Source organism: Molothrus ater, chromosome Z (assembly GCF_012460135.2).
Source record: "Molothrus ater isolate BHLD 08-10-18 breed brown headed cowbird chromosome Z, BPBGC_Mater_1.1, whole genome shotgun sequence".
Taxonomy (NCBI): domain Eukaryota; kingdom Metazoa; phylum Chordata; class Aves; order Passeriformes; family Icteridae; genus Molothrus; species Molothrus ater.
In genome coordinates this window covers 52331019-52357787 of record NC_050511.2, presented here as the reverse complement: position 1 = coordinate 52357787, position 26769 = coordinate 52331019, and the positions used below count along the sequence as shown (strand labels likewise).

The window sequence follows — 26769 nt, the reverse complement described above, 5'->3', positions numbered from 1 at the left end:
TTCTATCTCCGTGTGAAGAATCTTGATGATGGCAAAAATGGCTCTGTGTTAGAGAAACAGTTTTAAATGCATGACAATTTTGTTAAAATTAATGTCTTTAATACTATTCAGTTAACACTGCCAAAAAATGGCTGCTTAGTTAAATGTAAATTATTTCAGGTATAACTATGTGATGGTTTGGCTGGGATAGAGGTAATTTTTTTACAGTAGCTGGTATGAGATTATGTTTATATTGTTTATATTTATGAACAATGTTGATAAAACAGGGAGTTTTTGTTATTGCTGAGCAGGGCCTATGCAGTGCCAAGGCCTTTGCAGCTCCTCACCCATCCCATCATCAAGAAGGCTGAGGGTGTTCAGGGAGCTGGGAAGGGACACAACTGGGACAGCTGACCCAAGTGGTATCCCACATCATATGGCATCAGGTTCAGCATATGAAGAAGGGGGAAGAAGAAGGGAGTGGTGGACATTCATAGTGAAGATATTTGTCTGCCCAAGTCAGCAGTACATGTGATGGAGTTTGGCTTTCCTGGAGGTGGGTGAATACTACCTACCGATGGGAAGCAGTGAATGAATGCCTTGTTTTGCCTTGCTTGTGTGCATGGCTTTTGCTTTACCTATCAAACAGTCCTTGTCTTAACCCACTATTTTTCTCAATTCTACTCTAAAAATTCTCTCCCCAGGCTGACTCTAGGGGAGTGAATAAGTGGCTGTGTGGTACTTAGTTGCTGGCTTGGCTTAAATCACAGCACACTGAAAATAAATGTTGTTTATTCATTACAGCAACTATAAATTCTTGCCACGAGCCCTTGTTTCTACAATACTACAAACAGACCCAGTTATCTATCAACTACCATCGTACTTTGGACTTTCATGCAGGTACAGGGCATGTCCTATTAGCTTTTGTTCAAACATGTTTTCTTACATGTACCTCAAGTTCAAATTGTATACATGTATTTTAATTAAAAGCATTGATAGGATAACTGATAACTATGTCAATACTTTTAAAAAAGTTATCATAAGGTTTCAAATAAATGCTGGAAGTAATAATATATACAATCAGCTTTAGGCTGACCACTTAAATTGCCCTTTCTTCAAGAAATGACAATGTTAATTTTCTTTTTCCTTATCTGTTAACAAAACTATTGCTCTTCCTGCTATACATGTATGACAAGTACTAGAAATTAGTCCTAAATAACATTTTATGATTTAGAGCAGCTTTTGAACAGCAACAATAGCTACATCCTGTTCTTTAGAAGAGTAAAAATGTTCTGTAGCTAAGAGAAATTGCTGAGAGAAAATGTTAATTTTGAAAATTCAGGTTGGCTTCACCTGTGAGATACTCCTATTTTACACTGGTAAATTACATCCTCTTAATGCTATTGACATCATACTTATAGAAATTGGAGCAAAGTAACAGTGAATAAGATCCAAAAAAACAAATTAAGAAAATGATAAGCTAGTTTTCTTTAAGGTAGATTTCCTATGATTTAGGAATGTTCAGTGCTTTTCTCAAAGTCTTTCTACCTCCAACATTCATGCAATCCTCAAATAAAATGGAAGTACATAATGCCCCTCTATGTCCATCTTCTATAATCTAAAGCAGGTGAATAGGAATGCATAATATCTTTACTTTTGTGAGAGTTTATGTTTACTACAGCCCTCCTTCTGAACAAAGAAAGGAAAGGTGGGTAATTAAGCACAAAAGAGAATGTATCATTCCTGCTCAGTCAGAGATGCATCTAATTCTAGCCTTTCCAACTTTTAAGAGAGGGAAAAACTACAAATCTTCCATCTTTTGAGAGCCAAATGAGTAGTAATTGTGCATTGGAGTTATGCTGCTATCTTTCTACTGGTATTTAAGAGGGATTGTTTCTTATTCAGAATTATTTGATGACCTCTAAGAATTAAATTTCTGATCTGTAGTTTGTAAAGACATGATTTCTATCTGCTGAATACTTTTTAACATAATGGAGACACTTTATATGTGATTAGAAGTAAAAGATATTGATTGGGTCTGAACTTATTTAAGTAGTGATATATAGACACATATTTTATGAAACCTCCTTCCCCAGTGAGTGGTGCTTGGGGCAAGAGGGTAGTATACTGCAGTGAAAACTTGTATGGCTAGGAAGAACTCTGGGATTCCCACTGAGGAGCTACTGCAGCATGCACAAAAGCTATGCCGAGTTTCAGAATAGTACTATTTTGGTAAATATTACGACCTGAGCTCAGAGATATGTGGTCGTGATGATTCTCCCATAGCATATCTCATGCCACTAAATTCTAAATTGCATCTATTTTGGCGCAAAAATGTGGGCCCCGTTCATGCAGCAGTTCTACTTCCAGCACAGGTCCTTTTCTCATTCAGCAAACTAAGAATGTCGCCTTTGGCACAGATGGCAACAGCCCCACCACCACCACCTGCTAGACAGCACACCCTGTCCACAGTTAGAAGACCTACACAACACGTGGTGCCCATCCCTCAATTCTGGAGGTTTAGCCACCATTTCCAGCTTTCACCCTACATGCAGAGACAGTGCAAGTACTGGCTTTAAAGGAACAAAGCAGGTTCTCCTTATAATCCACTGACTATATTTCATTCAGCAGAACATTTGTTAATTCCACTCAAACTGCTTCTCAAACAGTCAAATGGAGGAGATGTAAAAGCATATGAACTAAGAAGGTATTAGATCTTGAATTAAACTAGTGGCAGTGTAAGAGGTAGGCAATGGGAAAAAAACCCCCAAAAACCTTTGACTAGCAGTTTATTTTTTGATATCTCTTTCATGGTTAGGAATAACTTTATATTACAAAAAAATATGAATTTTTCAAAATATAATTTTTCACAGGAAATTGTAACTTCGTATGTGAGCAGCATTTTTAAAATATGCATATTTTGAAAATACTTAAAATTTGAAGTTTTGAGTTAATTTATCATTGAAAGCACTTTTTGAAAACTTTTAGCCATATATTGATATGCATATGTAGATGCTAAATAATTTTTTCTTATTTTTAATTTTTTAATGTATTTTTTTTTCCTTGTAGATAGACATACCTATAATGACAAGGTCCAAACGATGATTTAACCTATGATTTCATCCTATCTAGATGTCATATAATATGCTAAATACTGGGACAAAACCCAAAACCACCATGAGAACACCATTGTGAGCCCAGTTTTCAGAGATTCATATGGCTAAGCATTGCTAAAAATCTGAAAGAAACTTATTGTAGATACCAAATCCAATAGGAAGAGCGCTGTTTGAATCCTTGCTACAGAAACCTCTGAGGGCCAGTACAGTTACTGAAGGAAATCTTTACAAGACAACTAAAAATAGTTGAAACATTTTGATACATTTAATATTTTCTGTTAAATTTTCAGTGATTTTCAGTGATTTTTTAATTTCATTTAAAGAGGCACAGTCTTTACTTACAATACAGTTGAAGGTAAATGCATAATCATTCTTGTTTCTATAAGAACTACTTTTTCAGAGGTAATGACAAAGAAAGTACGGTTGTGATCTTCTTTTTCCTTCCTTTTTCAGGCCTTATGGCAAAATAGAAGTACAACACCCTTTCAAAGTCCCTTTTCAATTAAGAACTAATGGGCACTTTTGAAAATGCTTTTAGATTGCGTTATGCACATACCTCCTGAGAGGAAAAAACAAGTCTCATCAGCTTCGATTTTTATATGGAGCCCTGACTGAATGGCCAGCAGTACGGAAACATTTGATTTCTTGTTCTGCAGTGTTGTTTTATCTCTTCTGAAAGCCAAATACCTACTAGTGAAATGGTAGGCTTCTCAAGCTGCATTAAGGTTGGGCATCTTACTGCAAAAGTACATTTTGTGATTCACAAAATATGCACAATACTTTGAACCGGTCATCACAACAGAGATTTGACTGAAGAGACACAGGAGTGCTGTTAAAGCTTTCTAATGCTCCATTGTTTATTGAAGTTCCCTTTGGTGATACCTTCTGCTTAAGTTTCAGTTTTCAATTTTTTCCAAATCTCACCTGTAGCATCTCCTTTCTTCAAGAACAACTCCAAGGGCCCCAGATAACCTGAGCATTTTCCTCTTCCTATTTTTATTTTGTTGTAATTCAGTCTTTATGTACAGCTATCCTGCTTTGTCTTCCACTTAGAGTAATGCCCTAAAGGCGGCAGTATTCAGAAGAGACTAATTTATTGTTGACAGTACTCTTACAGTAGATGAACTACTTTATCTTGCTATTTATATACCTCCAGAAAAATTACAATGAACTGGCAAATTTTATAAACATCTATATGCAATATAAAATTTCTATGGGGTATCAGTGCAATTTCCTCAGAAATAATTGTGCTACCATCACTAACTGGAGTTGCTAGCTACTGCTACTAACTCCACAGAAATCATAGAAATGTTTTGCAACTACTGTGCAACAGCTGGGACTCAATATTAATTAAAGTATTTGGGTACTCAATTTGAGACCAATTCAAGGAACATTGCAATATGTAGTCAGTGCTTTATAAAAATGGGTTAATTCAAAGAAGTCAGTGAGTTAATTGCTTTTGAATCCAGATAACAAGCTGTTTATTTTATGAAAAATAAAACCAGGTACCATTTTACTGTGTTCTCCCAACTTTGCAGGATCTCTCAATCATTTCATTATGGATCATTCCTTCTTATTGTTTCTCCCTGTAATATAGTATAAACCAAAGTTCTCCTGTGTGGATGTTTAGCATGATTCTGGATTAACAATGCTGCATTTTCCTGATGAGTGCATTACATGTATTATAGCATGATCAGATGTTGGACCAACATCAAGATATTGTTCTTTATATTTATCAATGGTTAAAGGTAACTAGCTGGCCTTTGGTTCATCTCCCTATTTGGGTGGCTTATGACACAGAAGGAGCCAAGATGAAACAGAAAGTCTTGGTAAGATTTTAACCCTAAAGACTTGGTAAGAAATTAACCCTAAAGCTGACTAAAGAAGCTAAATGGAAAAGCTTCTGTTGTAAAGACAACAATTTTCTTACCTGTGAAGTATGGCTAGCTACCAGGGCTTCTGCTTGGGGATACTGCTTGAAAAAAAAAAACAAACAAAAAACCCAAACACTTAACCTTGAACATTGGTGGTAAAAGAATAAATGCTATATTTCACTTGTGTAAGTTTCCTTTATTCTAAGTCTTCCACCATATGGGTTATGTATGTTTACATTTACCTCACACCCTCTTATGTTAGCAAAAATCTGTGCAAACTGTGTATGCACACACACTCATACACTTATGAAAGTGAAGGGAGAATGCAAAATATTTTACAACTCACAGTTACTATTTGATTCTTTGAAACTTTCATGTCACTGCTCCTACCAGTAGGTAAAACTCCTCAACTACATCAATTTTTCATCCGTTTGAGAATATGCAGGTTTCTGACGATTGCAGCCTCCAGAAGCTTTCTACAGACAGGGATATGACAGGGATAGGACTTGCTGCCAGTAAAAAAAAAAACCCAAAAAACAAAAAACCAAACCAAACCAAACCAAAAAAAAAACCCCAAAAAACAAAAAAAAAAAACCCAACCAAAAAACCAAAAACCAAAAAAAAAAAAAAAAACCAACCAAAACCCCATCAGATCACCTTAGAAAATGTTAGGGACCTCGTCTTGCTGCTCATTGCTGCTCCTGAATTGCTCAATGTAAACCTGACACTCCGCGTCCGCCATTAAAAAATGTGTTAAATCCGACTATTTCAAAGAGTACAAAGACGCAGAGTGAGCTACGGAGCTCCAAACCCCACGCAGCACTAACTCCGCAAGCGCAGGGAGGAACGGGGCCAGCAACAGCTCTTCCATCAGCAAACGCAAGCCAAGCAAGCGACGAGGAGGTTGGAGACGCCCTCACACCACCGTCGCGGCCAGCGTCCACTCCGCAGTACCTGTCCCGGGGAAGCCTCGGACGCGGCCGCCTGCAGAACACAAGGCCGACGGCGACGATCATCGCTCCGCAGCTGCACCCCCGTCCTGTCGAGCCCGTGCCCGCCGCCAGACCCCAGGCAGCCCTCGCCCGCGGGGCCTCCCCGAGGCGCCGGCGTCCCCTCGCCCTGTCGCACAGTGCCCTCCTGCCTCCCACCGCCTCTTCCGAAGCGTGCCCGGAGCGGCCCCGAGCGGCGCCGTCGGGCGTGCATCGGGACGGTCCCAGTGCGAGCCGCCGGGTCCCGCTGCCCGCAAACCCGCACCCCCTCACCGCGCCGCCCTTGAAATGGCCGCCCAGGCGCGCGGGTCTCCCCTCCTCCGCGCCCCCCCCCCCCCCTCCCGCTCCCTGGGGAGGCACGTCCCCGAACCGCGGCACCCCGCGGAGCCGGGGTTGCCCCGACCTCCATGCCGCGGAGCCGCCCTGCTCTTCCCGGAGCACGGCGGGGAGGGAGCAAGGGTGGAAGAGGGGGGATCAAACGCGCCGCCGCCCGCGTCGGGGAGGCGGGGGCACCGCTTCTTGCGGGGCTGTGGGGGCGCCGCACGCGCTCCCTCCTCACGGCGGGGAGGGTTAATAAAGGCCGGCGGCCGCCTGCCCGCGGCCGGGGGTGCCTCTCCGCGGCTCAGCAGTCACCGGGATAGGGGTGGCTCGCTCGCTCGCCACTCCGCGAACCGCTCTGCCTCCCCGAGGTGCCGCCGCTGCCTCGGCGGGACTCGCCGGCGTGTGAGCCGCCGCGCGGAAGGAGCCGCTCCGCCTCTGACAGAGACGCGCCCCCGCCTCCCCTCCCCACCGCCCGCCCGCCCTCACCTCGAGCTGGCGCTACCTCCCCGCTCTGCCGCCGGTGCCTCGCCCGTTCGCCACTGCGCCCCGCTGCTGTCCCCCTGGCGCCTGGCCCCGCCGAGGGGCAGGTGGCCAGCCCACCCCTCTCCCCCATTGCCCTGCTGCGGCTGCTGCGTCTCTCGTCCCCCGCTGCAGGGAAGTCGCAGCGGCGATTGCCAAGCGGGCGGAGAGGACAGGAGAGGAGTGGAGCCGCCGGCGGCTCGGGCAGCGCGCTGCGTCTGGGTCTCCGGGAATGGACTGGGCTTCGTCCTGCGCCTCAGCCTGCCTGTGGAGAGGAGGGCGGTGATCGTCCGCCCAGCCCGCCAGGGAGGAGAGGCACCCCGGTTAAATGTCACGGCTCCCCGTCCGCTCCCCGCCGCCACCCCGCGCATCGCTCACCTCGGGAGGGGGCTGTGAAGGTGGCGGCAGAGGCAGCCTCGGCTGCGGCGCGCCCCACTGCCGCTCGCCGTGAGGGAGCGCCCCGGCAGCCGCCAGGTAAGCGACGAGAACCCTCCCGGTGCCGTCGGGGGTGGCGGCCGCGGGGAGTCCGCCTGTGAGGGCAGAATAAGTTTCGCGGGGGGGCCTCTGGAAGCGAAGAGGATCCCCGCGTCGTGGGGGTCTGCGCCTCCCGATGCGGGGGCTGCGGACGGCGAGAGTCGGCGGGACGCGGTGCAGCAGAGCTCTCCACCGCCGCCCGCCCCGGCCGGCCTCGTCCCCGGCCCCCCGAGGGCTCTTGGACGAGCGGCGGACGGCGTTGCCCGCCCTGGTGAAGGGGGGTGTCGGGCTGCCCCAGTGGCGGGTTGGGGGGGCGGGACGCCATGCCCAGCATCACACCTTCCCTGGGGAAGAGCTTTCTCCGCCGGGCGGGGAACCGTGCGATGGGAGCAGGAGTTCTCCGGGGGCTCTGAGAGACGTTACAAATACACAATAGTCCTTTGTCACCAGCGAAGAGATGCTTCCACACCTGTGTCCGCTGCTGTGGTGGATGTGCTCACTGGAGTAGTGCATCAGTAAAGTGGGTCTAGGGGGCTGATGGTGCTGCTGCACGGTGAAGGCACTGTTTTACCTTCTGCACAGCAAATCCAGAATAGCCCCCCCTTTTAGGGAGCAGCTCGAAGTACATGCAGGTGCTTCTGAACATACCTGGAAGAAAAATAACGGCAAGAAAATCATCCACTGATTCATCATTGTCCAGTCTCTTGAGTCTAAAATATAAGGTTTTGCAAGTCCTGTTCTATAGTTGCTGGAGTAAACAGCAGTGCTTTGAATGTTCTTAAGCATTTTTCCCATCTAGCTTTCCTTGCCAAGCAAAGAACTGCAGTGTGTTTTTATTACATGCTGCTGTCTTAAAATACTGTTATTTCAAAAGATTTTCTCATTTAAAAAAAAAAAAAAAAAACAACCTCTCACATAAAAAAGAAAACGTCTGAGCACAGAACACTTAAAAAATAAATCAGATCTGAACTTGCATTGCTTGCCAAGTGCTGGGTGGTGGTGATGGGGGCAGAAAGAAGCACACAGCTTTTCTGTGCTTTTGTCATGAAAATGAGCCATGCAGTCTTTATTTCAGTCAAAACTACAGCTCTAGGGGAATGGAAGTGAAAATTAGTTTGCATAGTGTTCATGGAGGTAAGCCATAACCTGTAAAACCATGAACACAATAATTCTGAAGCCTTACCCTACTTTTTTTAGTGACTCATCTGGAATCAACAGATCTACAATGTAAAGTATGTGTAAGATTTTACCTCAAACCAATGTATATGCCATATAAATAATGATTTAGCATTTAATTTACCATTAAGAACTACGACAGCTGCCTCCACATGGCAAAAAAAAAAAAAAAGGCGTTAGGAGGTAGAATAAAAGGATATGCTTTCCTGAGCTTCTACCTTCCAGTGAAAAACCTAAAATTAAAAGAGATGGTCTCTGTTCCTTCTGTATGCAATCAAGGCCCCAGTAGTTCCATTAGAGGCTACACCCTTTCCAGGAAGTGTTTCATTGTAGAGTTGGAGCTGCTATGTGGTCTACCTTACTATATAATATGCCACACAGAAGAGTGCACTAATGTCAATATTTTCCTACTCCTACTATATATATATTTATATATATATATATATATATATATATATATATATATATATATATATACATGCAAATATCCCAGTCAAAATGGGATTTGGGATTTTTTCTTCAGATCAGCACTTAAAATGATTGACACCTCAGCTACTGTGCCACATCCTTATTTTTCTTGAAAAGTAGTGTTTTTGACAGTAGCTAATATATGTGAATCAGAACAGTAATACTATTCATTTTAAGTAAACAGAATATCCCTGAAAACTGCTTTTACTGCTCTGAATTCCCTCTTCAGAGAGTAGGAATAACACCTACATAGATTGAACAACACAAGGTGTGATCAGCTACATAGAAACAGCGTGGTTTGGTAACAGGTATCAGTTCTTTTGTTACTGTTCTAGAATCCAGACATTCTGTGAAAGGGCTCTAGGAGAAAATGTTACCCTGCGTAGTTGCAGCAAGAGATGAAAAAATACAAAGTATTAGAGAAGCTCGTTAGTTTAAGGAGCTGTCCACAACTACTGTGATTAATACTCTGTTGGCACGCTACTGTGAACTAATACCAGGATTTGGGTATCCTGCAGTTAAGAAAAAAGACCAAAGTAACTTGCCCTTTGTAGTTCTGAAGCCCTATCATTTTTCTCCACCACAGACAGTTAAGGAGGTCTGAAGATTGGAATATCAGTGGCCCTGTGCCGAGTTTAACAATGTAAGTGTATGTTAGTGCCTTTTTCATATCTTGTATTAAAGCCACTCAAATAACATAAACACAGGGTGGGTGTGGTTATTGGAGAGGGAGGGTATCGATAAGGATTCTAGGAGGACTCCTGTGGTGATTTTTCTAAGTCATGCTGATATGACTGTTGCTTGTTTTTAGAGGTTTTGGTTTTTTGTTTGTATACCTTTTGACTGTCTGAACCCTAGTGAATAAAGTGCGGGCAAAAAGATTAAGGAGTTCTAAAGGCTCTGTATATAGCTGTCTGTTGGTCTATTGGCTTGTCCTTTGTGAGAAGGTGGATTTCTTTACAGCTGTTGCTGGTAATTTAAAATCCAGATGATGGACAAATGGAAGGATAAGTGGATCAGTTTCAGTAAATTTATATGATACTAGGTATGTATATTGCTCCTATTGCAAAGGAGCTTATTTGGCTACTAGTACTATGATACATTATGCGGAGTGCATTCTAATTCTCTGTGCTTTCTCTTCATTTTTTTGTACAGCTATTAAGGAAATTTAAGAAAATTCTATTTCTAAGTAGTCACTGATTGACATGCCTCTGCATAAGGCTGATTTGGCTAAGGTGTGTCTAATTATGAATCTTTATAAATTGTTGCTTATTTCTAATTAGTACAGTGACTAGTTTAACTGTTGATTTTCCAAAATGTTTTAATCTCATGTGGTTTTAGCCAGATACTCATTTTTTCACCTAATTTGAAAGCATAAAATCAAGACTTTTCTTCTTTTCTGGAGAGTGTGGCCTTTCTGTTACTTAGAAAAACATTAAAATAGATGAGATGACTCTGTAAAGAATGGGATTGAAATATTTGAAATTTATAGACACTGCTCTTCAAGATATGTAATATACCAGTCAATGTTTTCTGTGCTGAGATATCAATATTATTCCCATGAGATATGCTGAGTAGAATTCATATTTGAGCTGCTTCCCATATTATAAACCTTTTGATTCCTGGGGGACAATTTAATTTCTTAATGATGAAAATCTGTGGAGGAAGGAAGATAAATTGTCATCTGTGTTGTATAATGACATTTTGGTGGCCCATTTTCTGTTGATAAAATGCAAATCTTGTGATTTTTTTTTTTTTCTATCAGGAACTATTCTATGAAGCAGTAGTTCACAAGATTATTTATAAACATACTGATCAGAGCTGCTATTTGATTACAGCCTAATCTCTTATTGCTTTTGAAACTGGAAGTAGATATTTGTATCAGCAGACTGTAGGCAAGTCTTGTTCTATATTGATATACTGTTAATGTTTTCAGATTGATTATTATTGTAAAAGTCCTGTTAGGTCAGTGTGGATATTTAGTGAACACCTCTTCTGCATGGTGGAATTAGTGGACCATTTAACCCATCTTTCAGAACTATTCCTAATTACATGCAAATAGAAATAAGGGTGCATTGCAATTAATATTTTATGGAAAGTGGAAGTATTTTAAACTGCTTCTTACTATTGATTTGCACTTCTGCTAACAGTTTTCTCATTCCCTTCATAGTATGCAAGTGTTGTAAAGAAATGCCAAAATTCTACCTGAGTTGGTGTATTTTAAATGGCATAGTCAAAGTAGGTGATTCTTAAAAAAAATTCAGAAAAATAAATGTTTCTGAAGGGAATGGATATCTTGATTTTCATCTGATGGTCTATTTCATCTATTAAATTTCCCAAAAACAAAGAAAACTGAGAAAATTGGGTTTTAGTTGGGCAAATAAAGTGACATAATTTATTAGCTGTCAATCTCAAAACTAAAGTTGCAATGAAAGAAAAAGGAATAGAGTATTTGTCGACTTTTGTCATCATTGGAAACAAAACTAAAATGTATTTCAATGGAGTAAACAGAATCATCTTCAGCAGAAATATTTGTTTCTATAAAAATATTTCTTTATTGTGGGCTTTGTTTAACTGCAAAATGCCTGTCCTTTGGTCAGATTAAGGAAAAATAATTATTCTAAAGTCCTATTTCTTTTTTCTTAGCTAGTATTTATACAACAGTACTATGATTAATATTTTATAATTTTGAATAAACATGCTTTATTTCTACTTTTTTTTTAAATAAAATTTGCATGGCTTCTTAAAGCCATTATTCTTCAGGTGGACACAGATTCTTTTCAATGGTAGAAAACTCCAAATATGTCCTGTAAAACTATAGGTAAGAAAAATTAACTCTTACTTTTTTGATATTAGAAGTTATAATTTAGAAAACTGCTTTTGTTCTGATATGCATGTTTAATGCCTAGGAGCAACCAGTGGTCACTAGTTAAATTTATAGGAATTTAATAACACTCCGTACCCCTCACTTCTCCCTGTCCCTCAGCTCCCTTTAAGCCGACCTGTCTTCAGTGTTGAATATTTATAAGAGTCATGGGGTGGCATTTACTGAGGCAGACCAAAGACCATCTTTGAGCTGTACAAATGCAGATCTCCATCTCTAAGGGAAGAGTGGAATTTCACTGGAGTCTGGTGTTTTTTCTGTAACTGAGTTTAATATGGGGAATCACATCACTAGGGAAACCAAATAGGCTGGTCTTAGAACACGACAGCTACTTAGATTGTCATCTCCCGTTCACTTTCCAACCTGAAGAACTTTCATCCCATTATTTCCTTCACTTTATCTTGTTTCTGAGAAAACACAAAGTTTTCTTCAAATGGTATTTATTTCTCAATTGCTGCAATTCATAAAATGCATTTCAACTTGTGTTTTGGTGAAGTATTTATGAAATAGTAGTAGATGCTGGTTGTGAAGAGTTTCATGAGAGAATTTCTTGAGGAAAAGCTCACTTTGGCATCTTCAGGATTCTGTTTCCTTTAATGAAGAAAGGTTTGTGTTCCTCTGTGACAAGTCATCAAATAGATTCCCATTCACAGCACACATGAGCCTCAGCAATGATATTGTCCCATACACCTTTTGCAGGCCAGCATGTACCAAAGTCAGTTAAAATCATCAAAACTCTGCCACATCTGGAATGCATGAGTTCTGCAGGCAGGTAATGTGTGTGGGGAGGACGCATACAAAGACTCAACTGTGTTTTATCACGTTTATAGAGACTGAGATAACCTCAAAGAGACAAAAAACCAGAAACAAACTTCTTGGGAAGAAGAAATTATGCTTCCCTTTAGGCCCTGGAGAATAAAAAGGAGGGAGAGATTTCAAGATTGTGAGATTTTACAACTCTGCAGACCCTTAGTTGGGATGGATAACACCTGTCAGCCATAGTAAAGAGGAGATAGAGTTTGTGACTGTTTGCAACAAAATCGCATGTTTCTGAAGTGGAAAGGACTAGGAAAGACTGAAGCTGGAACAGTGGAGTGTGACTGGGAAAGAGAGAGCCAGACAAGCCCGTGGCCTCTCAGCATCAATTTGCCTAGCTGCTCTCAGAAGTAACCAACTACACTTATGCTTAAACACTGTGATTCAATTTTTCAGGCATAGCAGTAATTGTCCTGAAAGAAGAGACTGTGTTGCTATTCCTTTCATGGGTGTTAGAAAGTGTTGAGATTCAGAAAGCCACTCATCTTCAATGGCCCCATGTGAGTACAAGACTTGCTTTAGATATTCCTCTGAATGCCTCCAGTGCTGTATGTAACTATGAAAACCAGAACAATTATAAAGAAGAAAAGAGGAGATTTACCATTCTATTAAATAGAAAGTATTACTTTGAGCAGTAGTATCAGGAATAGATTTTTGATTTGAAAGCCAGGAAAAATGTAATGTCAATAATGTACGTCAGGAAGAACCATTATGGAAATGGATTGTGTTTGTGGCAGTACATGAGGAGGTAGTCTGGAAGAATATGCAGAATTCTACGTTGGCCAATGGCTTTATAGGCTTTATAGTACTTTTGATTTTTTTTTCTTTTGTTTTGTTTCTTTTTTGAACTACAGAGTGGGAGTAACCAAATCTATTGAGAAATAGCTGTCTCATGCCAGCTTTTCACTGTTCCATTCCCAGTGTAAACTGGCGCACATTGCAATGAAAAAGAAGCACTTTGGGCTATAGGCAACATATGAAAACAGAATATATTAATTTATTGTAGTGAAAGCCTTCAAAAAGTAAGAGGACCAGTTAAATTTGAGATAAAATTCCTTTGTGCTCACAACATAAACAGACTCTAGTGCAAACAAGAATTCATTCCAATTGGGAATGGATTCAGTTTGCTAGAATAGGTTATAAAGTAGATAAGTAGATTCACATAAGCTTAAACCCCAAGAAATTCTTGTTTCTGTTGTCTCCATAAGCAATGAAGAGGAAGTAATTATGTTAGAGTTATTGCAAAGGTAGTGTAAAGATGTATCAAGGTAAAAGGCAGTGGAACAATTGTAGACATTAAACTGCACTAAATAATAAGCTTGCAATAGCTTGCTTCCTAGATTTCTAAAGAAAATGCATAGCTGAGCACCTGAGTGATTTCTGAATCTATAATTTATTTTTAAATGCTATGTCTGATCTGGAGGATAGCCACTTATTAGGAAGAACAATTAGGTCAGGAATTAATAAATAGTAGTCAAACCCCAAGGAAGTAATTCAGAAAAATAAATGAAGTCAACATCTCAAAGCATCTAGATGAACATATCAGGAAGATATGATTGCTGCCCACTTTAAGGAGACAAATATACAAACGTGCTATAATAACAGTCTTGTCCAGCTTCATTCTCACTGCCAGCATGGCTTAAAGTGAATGTACAGTTACATTCTTATTATTAAATACTTTTCTTGCTGATAACATTTCTTCAAAATGTTCATATACTGTTTTAAAAAGCTTGATTAAAGGAACAAAGTTGCATGGATGTTCTTAAGAAAAGAAAGAGATTGTAAATAATTTAGTTTTTTTATTCTTTGCAACCAATATTTCTCTGCTTTTCACAGACCGTATTCTGAAAATGGAAGTTGTGTTGAGCCATTAAGTCTTTTGTATTCTTTTAGGGATAGAGTTTTCAGAACAGGAGTCATTTGGGGCTTTGAAGAAACTTGTTCTTGTAAGAAACAGATATAATTTCTACTCTGGCATAGAAGTAATTAAGTAGTGGGCAGTGTTATGCACTGGGGACTGCAAAATAAGTCATCAAATTACTCCTGTTAAACAGTTATGGGGGAAAGACAAGTTAAAAAGTCTTATACATGAAAAAAAAAAATTAAGAACTCTACAAAAATCTTGCTTAGATTTATTCAGTAATTATTTTGTACTTTTCCTTTGTGAACAGTTTTTGCAGTTTTGAAAACAGCCAAAGGTAAAAAAGAAAAAAATCACTGTGATGTATAAAAAAATTAAAACCCTTCATGTACTTAAAGATTAACATGCTAAAGCTTTGAAATGGAAAAAGAAGAAGTATGATAAAGTTATATAATAATAAATATTCTAGTTTCTATGATTTTTTTTCCCCATTAGACAAACAGAAAATCATGTGATGGGTAAAGAAATTTGAATTACTATCTATTTAAAAATTAATAGTCCATTAACCAAACAGTATTGAAGTAAGAATTTCAGGATTTTTTTCCTAAAACCATAGAGGTATTATAGCCAGGCAAAATTTTTTAAACAGCACTAGAAGAACAAAGCATGAGTAAAAAAAAAAAATAATAAGAGTGCTCTGAATATCATAAAAAAAATCTTTTGCATTAGGCCATGTTGCTCAATTGCTTCCTTGGCTTTGGCAATTTTATCTTTTCCTGTGGGGCTTTAGCTGTTGGCTGAAGCTATTTACATTGCTCAGAAGGAGGGGTACCAGAGTGTAGGAACCGTCAATTTAATTGTTGCACCATTGGTTGCTGCACCACTAACCAACCTGTACAGTTGACCAGTACATGCTACTCTTCATAGCCTTGCTTAAAAACTGTTCACTTTGCAGTGTGGGTAGACAGTAGCCTTCAAATACTTACATCAACACCTTGATACAATCATGTGGTGTGTTATAGCAATACACCATCTTGATTTTAGATTGTACAACAACCAAATCTGCGTTTTTACTTCTGCTTAATATTGCTTGATTTCACTTAAAATCTTTTTATAAGTGGGTTTTTTTTTTGTTTTCTCTTTTTTCTCTTTATTTGAATATACATCAGGTGAGAGTTGCAGAGTAGAGATTATGGTTATATTTAACAGCTAGGAGGTTCAAACAGTTCACTGCTCATTCAGTTAGGGTAACAGTACTGAATATTTGGTGCATCTAAAGATAATGGCTTTTTTTCACCGTTGCCTTTTATAAAGCAAAGAAGCTATTGCTTGGTCTGCAGTTTAGAGACAGTTGTTTAGCTAGAAAATGGAGTTTTACTGGAAGTAAGGAAATGCTTCATATAGAAGAATCAATCTTCATCATTGTAGATGTTCAGTATGAGGAATGTATGTTACATCCATGGGTGCTGGAATTTACACTTAAATATGTAATCAAGGTCACTATGTATTCAAGTTTTATTTTATTCACATTCTAGCACAGTATTATTGATAAATTGAAGGATACTAAATGAGCGTCTGTAATGTATTGAGAGCCTAAATTTCTGTTTTAATTACATCCATATGGTGCTTTTGTTGGTACTAGTAATATTTTATATGCTTTCTGGACACATGAAAAAAGCACTGTGCAAGGATGTAGAGAAGAGGACATACAGATAACTGGTGCAATTTTTAAACTCTCTACTTTTGATTGAAAGAGATATCATTATTGCTGTCTTCAAGTACTTTCACTCTGGACACCTCCTTAGATCAGCACAGAAGTAAAAAAGGAGAGCAATGAGATACTGAAAGCCGACATAGCTAGAAGTTCCTGAAACTTCTTCAAATGTGGTGTCAGACATGCAAAGTCAGTTTGGGCTATATAACAGATATGCTTTCTTCAGCAGCTGTCAAAATAGAACATGTTCTGCTGTAATATTTTATTTGAAAGCAATATGATCATATTTCTGATTTGAAATTGGGAATAACTCTGGAAATTAGGTAATGGCTTTGGGGCTATGACAAGTTACCAGTACCTTATGTTTCATATAGGCTATTCAGCTAACAAAACTTTATAATTTACTGTTTGTTCAGCATTTATGAATCAAACAGAAAACTGCAGAAAGTAATCTTGTAAATATATACATAGTAATGTGGTCCTTTCTGTTGATCTAAATTAAAGCAATTGCATTTTAAACTAACCAGAAGGATTTACACTAGAAAAACTTACTGAATTTACAGTAAGCAGCATAACTTCAGGTTCTTTTGAAACTTCTGCTGTACCAGTCTATGTACACACATGCAGAAATGACCTGCTACTCTCATAATACAAACTTACGCCCATTTAAAAGTTTAGTATATAGTTTAATATACATTTTGATGGAAATTTGAAATCTGAATTCCAAAATAATATTTCAGTTACTTGTAGTTAGTAGATACCCTATGAGGAAGCATGCTATTTTTTTTAAGAACAGCTGGTAATAATGAAATATTCCACAAACTGTAAGAAAAAAACCAACATTTCTGCTTTTTTCAGTATCTCCCATGCTTGGATTCTTATCTTTTTATACAAGAAATCCAATATTTAAGAATATTTATGGACAGGGTTCAGTTAGAGTACGATAGGACCCTTTTCTGCTGCTGTCAGGAAAATAATTTAAACCTGTGTATGAACTATGTAGTTCTCTCTTTCTCCTACAATTTAATTCCAGTTAATAATTACCAGTACATCCTTCAAAGGGAACAACAGAGCTACTGCTCACTAATACTTATTCTGTGCTATTTGTAGAGCACTGGAAATATTAACTCCTTTTCTAACACTGCATTGTGAGGGGTGATGGTAGTTTCTTCCTTTGAATCTGCTACCAGTAGCATTTTTGCTTTGAAATGCAAATGCTGAGCTCTCTTGAAGTGGTAAGTGCATGACCTCTGATATAACTTGTTATTACCCCTGCAGCTTGTTTCAAAAATGTTTTGCCTGAGTAAAGAACCAAGAATACTCACTCTGCATCACATATTAATGCAAACATTTTTTATTTGTAGTGTCAATCACTAGATGGCACTGCTCTATGGTCTTTTTAAGATGTTACATTTTCCTTTTCTTAAAATAATAATTTTCTTCTCTGCTCTATGGCATAATAAATTGTTACTGATTTAGTGGTATTATTTATCTGAGATTTGTGGCAAATTGTAAAAAAATTGAATAAATATATTTTTGAGGAAGGTTAAAGCCTTGAACATGATGTTTCAGCTAAGTGTTTGACATGAGAAGAAACATGCTGTTTGCTAATCTCTGTTCCAGAACTAATAAAAATAGAAAATATCACAAAAAAATCCACAAGGAGAATGCTCTTCAATTTCTCTGTTTGTTGATATCTTCGCCAGTTGTAAATCAGCATGTTAAGTGTATCTTTTACTTCTTGGCAGGAAGGTGATTGTGTAATCCTGAACTTGCTAGCTGGCAATTCTAGCTTTTCTAAGCTTCAATTGCTCAGTTGTCAATGCAATCTTTATCCAACTGCATAAGGAACTGCAAAAGGTAGAAGACAACATAATCCCTTCTGTCACTGGAGTGCTAGCACAGTGTATGGCTGATGCTATTGATTCAATACACTTCTGTGAATAGACTGCTCTACTCACAGGTCAAAAATGTACTTAGGACATCATCACTGCAAAAAACACTGTTACTAGACAGAAACTACAAAATTAAAGGGTCTCGCAGACATTAGCAACAAAACTGTGTCAAGAAAAAGAAGCAGGAGCTGTTGTTTTTGTGTAGCGTCTTTTCAAAGTTTAGGGTAACATCACTGACTGTTAATGAAGTTACATATGAAGTGGTAACAAGTTTTGTATGACTGCTGCAGAGGGGAGTGTCTTAAAAGTCCTTAGGCATTTGTCTATTTTACTCCTGTATTTTGTTAGTTTTTTTATTAGGGCACTCTGGCACACTGTGGCTCCACATCTGTGTGGTTCCTTAATTATTTGAAGAACAGTATAAAAGAGTACATGTGTCTAATGGCTGCATATAAATGGAACTTCTTTTGATCTCCAGTAAAGCTGTCTCAGGAGTGTTTTCAGTTCTGGCTGGAAGAACTGCAAGTCATTTTTTAACCAGAAAGTGACTGAGATTCTCTTAATATCAAACTCACTTTGGGATTCTTTCAGGAGTAGGTGCCAATACTGTCACTAATGACAGCCAGTAGGCATTCTCTGTTGTATAATTTTGAATGATTGAAGGTTCAGACACTAATTTTTGAGTTTGGCATTTGCAAAGAATTCTATCTTTTGGAATTAGGATGGTAGTTGGACCTGTGCAAGTGATTTTGGAGTTTATTTCCAGAGACAGGATTTATTAGTCTAGCTTTTGATGAAGATTAAATTTGCACTCCCATGTGTTCATACTGTGTGACATAATGACTATGAGGCTTTAAATGAATGGCTATTTTCAGCTTGGAAATTTTATGTGCTTTATATGTAGTGGCTATCCTTTCAAAAATGTGTTCACAAAAAGAAAACAGTAATTAGGTTGAAACTTTCAGAAAATATTTTTCAAAGACAAAACTATAGATACTTTGACAGAAAATGTTGAAGTTCTTGCATTAATTGCTTTTCAAAAATTGGCTTTTTTTAATAAAAAAAATGAAATTAAATTATTTTTCTTAAATTACTTCCAAAAATGAAAATGTAAATTTCATTTTGCATTTATTTAATCTGGTTACTCTTGTGAAATTTTAAAAAATTTTAAATAATCTGCACTTTTGGCTTTGGTGATGGTCATTTGCCTTAGAGAGAGCTAGATGAAAATAAATTTTGCAGAAGTTATAAATTAATAATTCTGGAATTTCACTAAGGATTTCCAAAAAATCAATAAAATTTGGTTTATTTGATAATCCATCATTTCTGATGTGAAGATTCTGGGGGCTTGAGTTTGGTGTTCGCATGGTAATACTCTGCTCAAGAGGGTATCAGTTTACATATGATTTTAGTTAGTATTTTTTGATAAAAGTAGAATGCAGGAAGAGGCAGTAGTGGTGCTACCTTTGAATTGGAAGAATCTAGGCTGAAGAATTAATTGCCCTAGATGATGAGACTGTTGTTGATATCTCCATGCTGAAACCAAGTGTTTTATATAGGCATATCAGTACAAGAGTACTTACTGGCTTTTATCACCTGCAGGTTTCTGTAACAATATGCTTGTGTCTGATTTCCAAATTTACTGTATCATTTTAAAGAATGACATTTGTGGACTTTGGCAGTGTTGCAGTGGGGAAACCATCTCTTCACCACGACCTGAGTAAGCAGTCCTGTTTATGAGTACTTTTCACCAGTGCTTGGAATCTGAACTTCATTCTGTATTAATTTCAGAGTACACTTCACTGAATTGGTGATATATCTTAAGAGATAGTGATTTATCTTAAGATGTATATAATTGGTGAATATCTTAAAAGAGACTTGGTGAAGTATGACTGAATTATAGAAGAAAAATCATATAGACTGCATTGTAACAACAGAAATGTTTTAAAATTAGTCACTTTCTTATATAGCTAGGAAAATGATTTTAGTAACCCAGGATAGTATTGCTGTGCCTGTTCTGGCTGTTCTGTCTTATATGACTTGAGTTAAACTGAAATCTTCTTCCCCTACTCCTCTCACTGCCTTGCTTTCAGTTAAAGCTCTAAAAAAACAGTCACACAATTTATACTCTGGCAGGAGAATGAGGCTGCTGCATTTCTGCCTTTGTTTCCTTGTAGAAAACTTAATGATAAGGATCCTATTTTAGTAAAAGTTGGGGGAAAAGACCCTCCACTATAAAAGTATAGAAAACTTTTTTTTTCCCCCTTGGGAAATGACCTCTTGGTTGTTCTTTGATGAAGTAGTAATCCAGGAGATATCCTGTGAGATTATTCAATAGTGGTTTATCTACTGTGTCTTAGAAGACTGTGGAAGCTTCAGATATTTCTTCATTTTTATTTCAAAGTTACTGAAAATTGACTACTTTGTTTTATAACAGCTATTAGGATTTAAAACTGAAAAAGAAAAAGGGTCTACTTCACTTCTGAACATATGCACAGTTATTGTCGTGGTTTGAGAGGAAGTAAGTTTTCAGGGATGCTGTGGTCAAACCAATGGGTGTTCATATTTGAATATTGGCACCTGGTGTGGCCACTGAGGATATGGATACGCCTCTGAGAACACGGGGGTTAAAAGCAGAGAACAGCCGGGGGGAAGCTCTCTTGGGTTCTGGCGGGGGAGGGGAGGCCATGCAGCCGGGTGAGGTAGGCCTGGCCCCGAGGATGGAAGGGTGGAAGAGCACCAGGAGGCATCGAGCGGAGCCCCCCTCGGAGAGAGAGAGAGAGCCAGCCATGTGCCACCTTGAAATTTGATAGCACGGCCGACGAGAAGGGGTGGGGGGGGGGGGGTGAGGCAGCGAGAAGGCGCCTGGCAAGGGAGCCATGGGGCAGAGCCTGAGATTTTAACCCTTTTTTTGAATAATGGGAACCGTACAAATACTGATCCTCCTGGATCTGAATGAGAAGAGAGATAAAGATGAAATGGAGGAGGAAATGAGCAAGTGTGATGAAAGTTCATGCAAGTGAAAGATGTCAGAAGAGTGGAGAAGAATCTCAGGTGGCAGGAGATGATGGAGTGGCCTTGGCTGGACTTTTCTTGTATAGCCATGGACAGAACCATGGGGGAGGCAATGGCTCAGAGCCAAGAGGGTTCAATGTTGAGACCTCTCAGTCCCAGGAGGTGAAATTTGGTGGGGACAGGTGTCCCGAAGGTGAGAGACTGTGCTCTTTTTGGAACGGGACAAAGCATCCTTAAAAGGAAAAACCCTAGAAGCAGATCTGGTCCATGTGCAGTGGTGAGAGCACTGGACATGGAAGGAAGATGTCACGATGGCAAATGATCTCCGGGCGGTGCCATGACTGACGTGGAAACACACGAGGTTTCAACTGTGTTTCCAGGGGAAGCCTATGGCACAAGAAGGACTCCTCTCCTCTTGATGAACTGAGAATTGATTATCTGAAGGGTGGTGATGGACTGAGAGTTGGTGATCCGAAGGATGGATATATTGGAAATGTGGTGAGGGGGAGAAGGAAATGTTTTTGGAAGGTTTTCATTTTTCCTGTGTGTTTCTTTTTACATATGGTTGTAGTTTAGTTAATAAAGTTTTCTTTTCTTTGTTTCTAAGTGGGGGGCCTGCTTTGCTTATTCCTGGTCACATCTCAGCAGATACCAGGGAGGGTGTATTTTCATGGGGGCACTGGCATTGGGCCAGCGTCAAACCATGACAGTTATGAAGCTACTACTTTGTATGAAATTATGAGACAATAATTTGGGGCTATTTTATTTGTGAGGGTGTAGAGACTGCATTTAAAAAGCACCTTCTTTACAAGTGTTGTGAGCAGAAACGGAGCATCAAAAAAGATTTGTCACAGAGACCCTGCCATTTAATCCTGAGGTTCAGAAAGGATCACTTTCCTTTCTTAACACCTTGTCAGAGAGACGTCTAAGTGCATCTGGAGCCAATCCTAGTATGACTTGGTCAATGGTTTAGGTCTAAAGGATTCTATAGGCGCAATTGACCCTTTATATGACTTTGTCCTTTGTGTGATTAAGGATGGCAACTCAGATGTATTTATAAGGATAAAATAAAAAATTTATTTAAATAGACTATGATCATGTTAATGATTAGACTAAAAGAATTCAGAATTTTTAACTACAGAATATAGTTAGTTATAACTATTATAGTGAAATATTTTTGAAACTATATTGAAGCAATTCTATAAAAACTAGCAAAATAATTAAGTACAGATTGATATTATTCACCCATATCAATGACTATGGGGAAATCTTTTTCACTCAGCCTTTAGGTGTGTCCTGTTCACACACCTTCAGGTGTGTCCTAACTCAAGGAAGAAACCTCCACACACACTCCAAAAAGAGGATGTATATTAGCAGACCCTTCGATTAAAAAGTGGGATGTGGCTTCTCCAGTATAAAGTGGTTGACTATCAGTCATACTTCCAGGCCAGCTGTGTCAGCTCAGAAGCTTTATGTAAGTCATTACTGCTATCACTTGTTTTCTCTCTTACCAAAATTGTGCCATTGACTGGTGCCAGTTTCCTTCAAGAAAGACATCGTTCTTCCGATCTTCAGAAAATTTGGCTTTGAGATTGAAGAGTCAGTCTGGTCTCAGCGTTCTTCAATACCAAAAGCAGTGCAACTCTCCTTCCTCTGTCCACCAAGGATAATTTTTGTAAAATAGGGTAAAGCATGAACTGTTTTGCCTTTAACCCTTACTGAGGCTGGGCATTCTGCTACACTGCATCTCATGACTGCAGTCAATCTAAAAATATTTGCAGTTTTTTATGTACAGAAAATACAGCTAGATAACCTAAAAATGCACTTATCAAATAGTTTAAGTTATCATGGACAGTTACTGCTTTATAGAATGTAACATATTAAGAAGCTGTAGAAAACACTGAAGATTCGTTATAAATGCTAAATATAAATGCTTCTAATGGTGAACTGTATGGAGTGGTAAATAGCTTTGTGCACTACAAGAGCACTTGAGGAAGTTTTAGAGATATCTGACAAGCTTTTCAGTAGGTTGTACTTAGTACATTGCACAATAACCTAGAATTTCAAACGTTATTAATTTTTTGCTTACAATATCACATGAGTTGATCCATCTAATCAAGTTGTGTTTTGTATTAGTCTTAGGGGCTTAACTGAATTGTCCTCAAACACGTAGTCTAAATTTTACTTAATAAACACATTGGTTTTGTGTTGTACAACATGGTGGCTTTTTTGTCATAGCAATAATTTAGTGAACTTATCTGTACAGATAGTTTGTCAATCTGGATCTTTGACAGTAAAATCAGTAGAATCAGCTAACAGTAAATTTGAGAGGAGGAGTGTTTTCTGTAACCATTTATGAAAAGGCCTACGCTACAGAGTGCATGCCTAGCTTTTGTTCCTTTGTCAGAGTATTTTTTAAACAGTAAGAGGTAACAGTACAGCTCTTTCCCATGACCCAACATGCTGGTTTCAAAGAAACCAGATAAAAATCCGACCAAAGGCTTCTTTCCATAGATATTTTAGGAAAAGGATATTCTTCCAAGGGAACAGCCAGACTCCACCTGGTTATCTATATGTGGGTCTTTGAATTAATATGTGTAAAACAGCTGCGGAATAGTGGGTATGTAAACATAACACTTTCAGGTTGTATAACAAAGAAACAAGTACAGAGGCCACTAAGTAGGGTGGTATTTTCTTTCTCCTTTAGGTTAAAGTAAGACACCATTATCTTAATTATACATTAATTATCTGCCACTTCTTTAAGCATTACTTGAATATGGTACAACAGAAGTTTAGAGTTTTTAACAAGCACATGTATATATATTCATAGAGAACATTCTCTTATTTTTGTTAAGAAATTTAACATTTCTTGGAAAAATTTGATTTTTATTTTAGGAACATGAAGAATCTTTTACTGCTGTCATAACAAGTTCTTTGTAGCTTCTGTCATTAAGAAAGAAAAATGGATATCCCTTACATGGAAATAAAAACTTTTATTGAACAATAGCTATAACAATGGCTATCTTTTAGTTATTTGCCTTTTAACAATTAGCATTACAATGATATATTGGACTGAAAAATAGTTTTGCACAATAATAAGAATTTCACAAATCACTCCTAGCAAAAAGATATCTATTGCCTCATGATTGCTGAAGGAAGTCCTGTGAAGGAGATAGACCAGTATTTTAGATTGGTAGATAAATATGTAAATAGAAGTTAAATAGTACTGAGCTTTCCAAGTGGTGGTTGGATTAATTTTCCTTTCCTCTCCTCTCTTCCCATCCTTCTCTCTCCTCCTGTCACCTCACTACCCCTACCCTCTGCTCAAAAAGTTTTAAAAAGCACTTTATAAGTAATACTGCTATGCTCTTATTTTACTACAGTTAAACAGGCTGTTGTATTATGCCACTGTAATTCAGTTGGACTTTCACAGCCATTCAAGTGGTACAAACTATTGTATTAAAACAGTCTTGTAAACCAGTTCAAGATTTACTCAATTTTTTAATAGCATTCTTGCTTTGATTCAACATGAGAGCTTGTTCATATTGTTACTGGAAAAGCCATGAAGCATTTGACTTAAGAAAATGTGCAACCATTAAAAAAAGGTATTACACATGCTTTTTAGCTCTTTTCTGAACTTTAAGTCAGTGATGATCTTTTGATTTTGTCTTTTGCTTCAATTTAAGCCTCAGTCTTTTTTGCTTTGTTATGCTCCTTTTTGTCTGGATGTTACCCAAATTATGTAATTATTACAAACTTTTCTGGGGCAAGTTTTCATGTAACAGTGCTATTCTTTTTCAGGAGGAATGTAGGTATTCATACTAGAAGTAAGGCTAATACAAATAAAATTTAAAAATGGGTTCTTATTACTAGTAAACATAATGAAAGTATATCTGCTCAGCCTCTTTTTTTCACAGCATTTTTTACCAATATGCTGTTTGAACTAATTCATATTTTTATTTTTCTATAGAGTTACTGAGCAGGAGGTTCTTTAAGTTTTGTTACCACAAAAAGCTGATTTTCAAAGATAAGTCTTTCCTTTCTCTAGATCCCTGCAAGAGGGACTGGTTTGAAAACTGTCATGCCAGTAAGATTATACTCTTTCTTCAGTGCAGTTTTCAATTCAGTAAGAAACATACCATCTGGTGAAGTCACTGAGTCACTGTTACTTCTGCCCAAGGGAGCAAAATGTGTTTCAGGTTAAAACAAACAAACAAAAAAAAGGTGTAGGGCTGGAACCTACACATTCCTGGTAGGAAATTATTTATCTTTGTCTAGAACTTTGCCATAAGTGATGATGATGTGATTTGTAGGAGGGGTAAAAAAAAAAAATTGGCTTAAAAGTGAAAAACTTTTACAATATCATGATAATTTGATCAATGTTCATTTGCTGTATGTAAGAATCGTGTATAAATATATTTCCTCGACACATTATGTGCCACTGACTTTTATCTTCTATTTGAATAAAATTTCTTGGAAAAAATAAGTTTTTTCCCCAAATAGAGATTGTGTTGAGTTCAGCTGATGGTTTTGAATTTGTATCCAAACAGCCCCAGCATTTTGCTTGAATACTATTCAAAAAAACCACTGTGTTTTGTTTTCAAAAAGAGACTTTGAAATTAAATTGGTTTCATTTAAACTAGATTTTAATAAGGCCATCAGGAAACAAATAGAAATTTGCTCAAAGATTTTTACAAATGGAAGTCATCAGTGGTTAGGGTTAGTAACAAAAGTCATTCAAGGCTGTTCCAGAATTGATCAGTACTTTCTCTTGATAATCAAAGGATCTAAAATACAAAAGGCAATTTCAACATAACATTCAGGTGAAGGGATAAGTCTTTATCTCCTCCTTGCCGTTAAGTAGCATCTCTGTGATGCTGTGATGCTCAAATATCTTAAGGAATGCTGAGTAATAGTGTTATCTTAGATTATGGGGACTGAGGAAGAGGTGTGACTGCCAGATAAGTGCAGTTGAAATCAATAATGGAGGCAATCAAATTTATGAAAAGTAAATATGTCCAGGCCAGTAAACCTGGACGTATTCTGACAAATCAGGCTCTTCAAGTTGATAATCAAAGATTATCACTTGATTACATACAAGTGATTACATACACTTGATTACATACAAGTGACACTTGTATGTAGATCATTTTGTTCTTAAATTCTTACTCTGCATGACAGATCCAACAGGTTTGTATCAGAATGACAAATGTTTGAAGGTAAATTCCTGTGGGTTTCTTTCATATGGTATAGCCTGGACAGTATTCTTGTTGGAAAGCTTATTTCCAGCAGTCTTTCTTTCACAGTTACCTTCTTTGCTCCTCTTTATACATAATCTGTTATAATCTATTATCTATATATAATCTGTTTCAATTTGTTTCCAGCTGCTTTTACATAGATAGGTTAAGAAGCAGTCACAAAGACAGTCAGTATTTGAGTCCTGAGGTTTCTAAGCCACGAATCATGAGTGTGAGTTGTATAGAAGGCAGATAAATACCTGATTTATAGGTGTTTAGATCTTGAAGACTTCCATGAACTATCCTAAGAAGAAACTAAATGATACTGTTGTCGTATCAGAGATGGATAACAGGACTTTTCAGAGTTGGAGGTTTAAAATATGAACAGCATGTTACCTCAACTTGTTGCTGTAGAAGGAAAGTAGAATATT

The 26769-nt window shown here is 38.3% G+C and overlaps 1 protein-coding gene across 8 annotated transcripts in view; it reads left to right on the top strand.

Moving 5' to 3' along the window:
- Positions 1 to 6743: 6743 nt before the first annotated feature.
- LINGO2 (leucine rich repeat and Ig domain containing 2) overlaps positions 6744 to 26769 on the top strand; it is a 486580-nt gene continuing 466554 nt past the window's right edge. For 6 of the 8 annotated variants that reach the window (XR_008508985.1, XM_036402833.1, XM_054517995.1 and 3 more), the window contains exons 1-2: positions 6744 to 7272; positions 9503 to 9559. The gene's annotated coding sequence lies outside the window, so the exon portion shown is untranslated. The remainder of the gene's footprint in view (positions 7273 to 9502; positions 9560 to 26769) is intronic. The other 2 variants (XM_054517993.1, XM_036402831.1) reach the window with 1 other exon arrangement.